Source organism: Peromyscus leucopus, unplaced genomic scaffold (genome assembly GCF_004664715.2).
Source record: "Peromyscus leucopus breed LL Stock unplaced genomic scaffold, UCI_PerLeu_2.1 scaffold_257, whole genome shotgun sequence".
Classification (NCBI taxonomy): Eukaryota; Metazoa; Chordata; class Mammalia; order Rodentia; family Cricetidae; genus Peromyscus; species Peromyscus leucopus.
In genome coordinates this window covers 135,032-141,077 of record NW_023505131.1, presented here as the reverse complement: position 1 = coordinate 141,077, position 6,046 = coordinate 135,032, and positions in this window count along the sequence as shown.

Genomic DNA, 6,046 nt, shown 5'->3' with positions numbered 1-6,046 from the left:
AGGTGTTGTTGTTTTGTAGTGGGCAGCAGTAACTACAGAGACTCATAATTGGTCAGAGTGCTGAGGCTGAGTGACTATTGAAGCTCAGCCATAAGCAGGACATCAGTATCATCCTTTGCAAGGCTTGGGGAGCATTGTGGAAGAGATGGAAGAAATAACGTCATCAGTGAAAAGGGGGACTGCTGCATGATGATGTCTTCCAGGCAGGACGTGGATATTAGAACCTTCTTTTTCCTCAAGACAGGGTTTCTCTGTGTAGCCTTGGCTGTCCTGGAACCACTCTGTAGACCAGGCTGGCCTTCAAACTCACAGAGATCCAACTGGCTCTGCCTCCCTGAGTGCTGGGATTAAAGGCGTGCGCCACCACCGCCCGGCTAGGATATTATAATCTTAACTCACAGTAGTGATTATCTACATAAGACCTGCTCAAGATTGGGTCCATCAACATCCTGCCAAGCAGGGGAAAGGAGAGACATTTTATTCATTGGTACAGCCACTGGTAAGGTGCCCATGTTTCTGTACATAGTCCTCACTCACATGCCTATAGGCAACCCTAGAGAAGTGATTTCTCTTTCTCTCTCTCTTTCACACACATACACACACACACACACACACTCATACACACACTCATGCACACATACTCATGCACACACACTCATGCACACACATACTCATGCACACACACTCATGCACACACACTCATGCACACACACTCATGCACACACACTCATGCACACACACTCATGCACACACTCGTACACTCATGCACACACACACATATGAAAGTAGAAGGGGGTGTGGTTGGAAAGAAGATGGGGATTAGTGGAGGTGAGGGGGACGAGAGAGAGTAATGGGGTGGATATGATCAAACACAATTTATATATCAATATGAAAATGTCAGCATGTAGCCACTATATAATTATCTGTAAGTAATATATGCTAATAGAAATATAAAAAGGCTTAAAAGAGGATGAAACGAAACATTATATAATCAAAAGATTTAACGCATGCCAGTTCTAAGTATGCATGCATGTAATTGATGACCACCAATGTTCAGAAAAGAAGTCCCAGAGTCAAGGAAGAAATCGCTCTACAACAGCAGCTAGAAGCTGCTGTGTCCCTAAACCCAAGCAGAACACCAGACAAAAGCAGGAGGAGAAACAGAGTTTTTAACATAAGAGAGCCATGGGACCCAGAGCAGCACTGCCCAACACCCACATGCACACAGTGCCAAGTGCACAGAGGACATCATCTTGGAACATGGGGCAGGCCGCAGAATGAGTCTCCGTGACTCCTTTGCGGAACATGCGCTCTGCCAGTGGGCTCCACTTGTCCTGGGAGGCAGACATGAGACCGGGCACCTGCCCCGACCACCGTGGGATGACATAGAGGTTGATGACAGAACAGAGTAAAAATGGAAATGCACAGAATGTGAGAGTTAAGATACGGCTTTTGTTTGTTTGCTCGGTTTGGTTTTTCCAGACAGGGTTTCTCTGTGTAGCCCTGGCTGTTTAGAAATCACTCTGTAGGCCAGGCTGGCCTTGAACTCAGAGATCTGCCTGCTTCTGCCTCCTGAGTGCTGGGTTAAAGGTGAGCACCACCCACTGCCCATCGAGCTTCTTAAACAAGGGATCAGAGACAAAAATCACAGGGAGATAGAAAATGCTTAGCAGTAGATGAAAACACACCACACAAACCTACCAGTCAGAAAAGCAACGCTGAAGGGAATTAGACATTTAATATTATGTTACTAACAAGACAGGTCTCAAACCAGCAGCCCACCTTTACCACTTCAAGAAAAAGAAAGTAAGCTAAACTCAAAGACAGCGGAGGGGAGGAAAATAAAGATTAGACAGAGAGCAACGGAAACAACAAAATTCAACGAGACCAAACGTTGGTGTTTTGAAACTATCAACACGCTGCGTGTGGTGGTGTGCATGCCTCCAACCCTAGTGCTTGGGAAGTAGAGGCAAGCAGATTAGAGAGTTCAAGACCAGCCTGAGTTCCAGGTTAGCTGGTGCTATGTAGTGAGATCCTGTCTCAAAAAATAATAATAATAATAATAATAAACCTCTAAGTATATAGACAAAGAAAAGGAGAAAGGATATAACTAGTAGATTAAAAATGAAAGTGGGAGTGGCTGAAGAGAAGGCCGAGGAGTTAAAAAGCACTTGCTGACTGCAGGAGACCTGGGTTCGGTTCCCAGCACCCACATCAGGCCTCTCAAACTGCCTGTACTTTCAGCTCCAGGGACCCCATCACTCTCTTCCGGCCTCTGTACCGGCACCTTCATGATTCATACACATAACTGAAAATAAAAACTAAAACCTTTTTTTAACAGGAAAAAAATGAAAGGGGGATCATGCTACTGATTCTGCAAAATAAAAATTACTATAAGGGAATGGGTGTTAAGTCAGGATAGACTCATGGGTGGTAAAGAGATTGAATTCTCTCTCCCAGCAGGGTCTGGAGAGGTGGTTCAGTAGTTAAGAGCACCTACTAGTCTCCCAGAGGACCTGGGTTTGGTCCTAGCACCCACGTGGAGGAGTTCAGAACTACCTATAACTCCAGTCTCAGGGTCCAATGTCTCTGGACTCTGTGTGGGCACCACACTTACATGCTCATACTACCCCCACATAGGCATAATTTTAAATAATAAAAATACATTTCTTAAAAGGTAAGGGGGCCACGGTGAAAAGCTATTACTGCTCTTCCGGAGGCCCAGAGCTCTGTTCTTCGCACTCACATCGGGTGCCTTAAAACCACTGTAGTTTCAGCTCCAGGAGACCCGATGCCTTCGAGCCTCGGCACCACCGTCATGCACACGGTGCACATAAATGTAGGCAGGCATTACATATAGATACATTCAATCAATATATCTGAGAAGAAATCTATGAGCCAGAGCGAGTCCCTAATACCAAAGCCAGGCAAAGAAACCACAAGAAAATCCAGATCAGCTTCTCTTAGGAACATGAATGCTGACTCCCTGGCTAAGCAGAAAGTACTTTCTAGAAAGCCCACAAGCATTCCTGGCACCCCAGCAGTAATGCTCCTGAGTCTGGCCTGCCCAACCACTGAAGGTCTTCCAGGTTGTGCAAAAACTAGGGGCAACACGGTGTGTGCGTGCGTGTGCACACGTGCACGTGCATGCGTGCGTGCGTGCGTGCGTGCGTGCGTGTGCTGCAATATAAGAAATGCCACTGGTCCTTCTGGAGGACGCTGATTCCTCCTGTATGGCCTCCCCCGTGGTCTGAGTCTGTGCTGGGAACTGCATCCCCACACATTTGTCTCTGCTTGTGTCTCAGGACTCTGACCTTGAGCTATACAGAACCCAGGTCAATGCGTCAGGCATATGAAAAACTACAGTAGAACAACCCATAAGACCTCACTTGTATCCTGTCCTCAGGACAAGGCTCAGTCTCCTTATCCCGGCACCCGAGGATGGGAATGGAGGAGGTTCACAAGTGACGGGGTTGTTCACCAGCCACGCAGCTTCAATGTCTGCCAGCCTCGCACACCCTGTGGCTGCTCTGAGAACCTTGGGAGGGAGCAGCAAAGGGCAAGCCTGGGCAACCCGATGAAAGCAGGCATCATCAGTGAGACCTGGAAGCCGGGCAGGGAAAGTATCGCACACCGAGGTCGTCTGGAATGGGTCCAGCATCAGCCACCGGGAGCACTGTGGTTGGAGGGACTCCGGGGTGAGCGTAGAGGAACTTGGCTGGCTGTGCTGGCTTCAAGACGCCCCAAGAGGAGTGGGGTGGTATCTGAAAAGGGGTCGAGGTGCTGGCGGTGAGACCTTCACCTAATCGTTAGGTTGGGAACCTCGGGAACACCGAGCAGAGCCGGGGCCAGAGCCAGGAGGTGAGCAAGCCAGACAGATCCGGTCCTGTCCGCAGGTGCTGGAGCCCAGGAAGCGGGCACAAGGACTCCAGACTCCACGGTGGGACTCCCCACGGAGGGGCCCATGACTGGATCAATTTCCTGCCGCCAGAGGGCGATGTGCTCAGGGCAGGAGACTCCTGCTGACTTGGGGAGGCAGACCAGAGAACAAGGGCTAAAAAGGCACAGGGAGAGGGTTTCTTCGTGTGCTTCTGGCCTTCTGCATAGATTATATGCACACACACACATAGGTATACGAATGCACACATGCCCTCGCACATTCATGCATGCACACATGTGCATACATAGATGCACACACTTGTGCATACCGTGCATGTCTGGGCCCAAGGCAGACCCTTCCTGCCGGCCCATCCCCTTAGCAGAGGTAGGACACCCAGGATCTCACCTGCAGGACCTTGGGGTCCTCAGCATAGGACTCTTTGGCCGGCTGGCCTGTCTTCTTCTGCACCTGGCGATTCTCTTTCGGCTTCCCTGAGGGAAGGTGGTAGAAGTGTTAGGATGTGAGTTGTCCCTCACCCCATCAACTTCAGGTGGCATTTATGGGACACCAGCTAGGCTTGTTCCTAGGCTATTAGGGGAGGCCTCATGAGGCCAGCACATGCCACAGCTTTAATGAGCAGCGTCTTCCAACAGCAAATACATCTTAGCCTGGTAATATCAAGAACCAACAGACACACCTACCCTGTACTGGAACTGAAACCCCAGGCTTGGGCATGGGAAGCCCCTAAAAAGTGTGCCCCTCATTGTCCTGACTGCTGTCTCCCACCCAAACAAGGCCTCTGCCATTCTCCACGCCCTTCAGCAGAGCCTCTGTCCAGCTCTGCTCCAGACAGGCGCTCTCCTTCCTTCCGATCCGATCCGATCCGAGGTGCCTGGGCAGGGGCAGGATGGATGGGGGGTGTGTGCCGGGCAGGGCTGAGCCAGGCAAACCAGTCTGGCCAGTGAAGTGAAGCAGAGCTGGCTGGGATGAGGCCCTGGGCGTGGGTGTGAGTCAGCGGGCTGGGGCTGGGGAACCACTGGGGAGGATGTCACCTGGAGCGCCGCCTCGAAACAGGAGGTCTGGGAAGGAAGGCTCAGATGAGAGTTGGTCCTGGACCCCCAGCTCCACCCCTGGGACTAACAGGTGGGCCTCGGAAGGGTCCTCGGGTCTTGTTTTAATTCAAATGGGGGAGCTGGATTCCCAAGCATGGCAGTAGTCAGGTCCCACACCCATCCTGGGAGACAAGCTGGACTCTTCTTTTTCTAGGCTTTTGAAGGCTCAGTGTCTTCACCAGCCCACAGTGTGGCCCAAGTGGTTCACACTGGGGTTATCTATGGTGGCCTTCCTTCTCTGGCAAGTTCCCCAGCCAAGCTCCCAGCAGGGTTCATCTGGGTAGGCTTGGGGCTCCAGCGGTCAGTTGGGTTGGGATGGTCTATGGCCAGGAGGGTCTGGGCATTCGGGGCTGGCGCATCGGAGATGCAGCTCTTGCCTCTGTGGACCAGTTTGAGTTTCCCGCGACCGAGGGTGGGGTGGGAGGGTGGGGGGCCTTGGTGACGCCCAGGCAGGACCGGGCACGTCCTCGAGCGGCAGTCTAGCTACCGAGAGCCGCCCCCAGTTTCTTCGTCTCCTTCCCAGTCTGGCCAGTGAAGTCTGTGGTCTGTAAAGTCCCGCACCCTGTGTCAGCACGTTAGTCAGCCTCCTGGGCTGGGGTGAGCCACCGAGCCGCCAAAGTCCCTATAAACTCCCTGGCGTGGCCCAGTGCCACAGAGTGGGGCCTGCGAGGCCTATGGGCAGAGCCAGGGCCCTGTGCTGTGTGTGCTACCGACACCAGGCCAAGGGGAAGCACAGCCATTTGGGGCCGCAGGATCAGAGAGGGCTGAGCTGGCTGAGAGCAGGCAGGCTCGCTGGGGTGTCCTCTGAGCTCCCCAACAAGGCCAGTGGATGAGCCCAGGCCCCTGGGGAGCAGACATCTGGGGAAAGAAGTTCTGGATCCAGGGCCATGTCTGGGAAACGAGGCCGAGCTCGAAAGCCCCGAGGCAAGAGGGTGGGCAGGGCCAGCGGGCAGCTGGGCCGCAGCGCCTGAGGCTGAGCCCCGCCCCCGACACAGGGGGCCCCCAGGACCAGGTGGGGGCGGCCCTGGCAGGGCACGTGACCAGCACTCAGCTG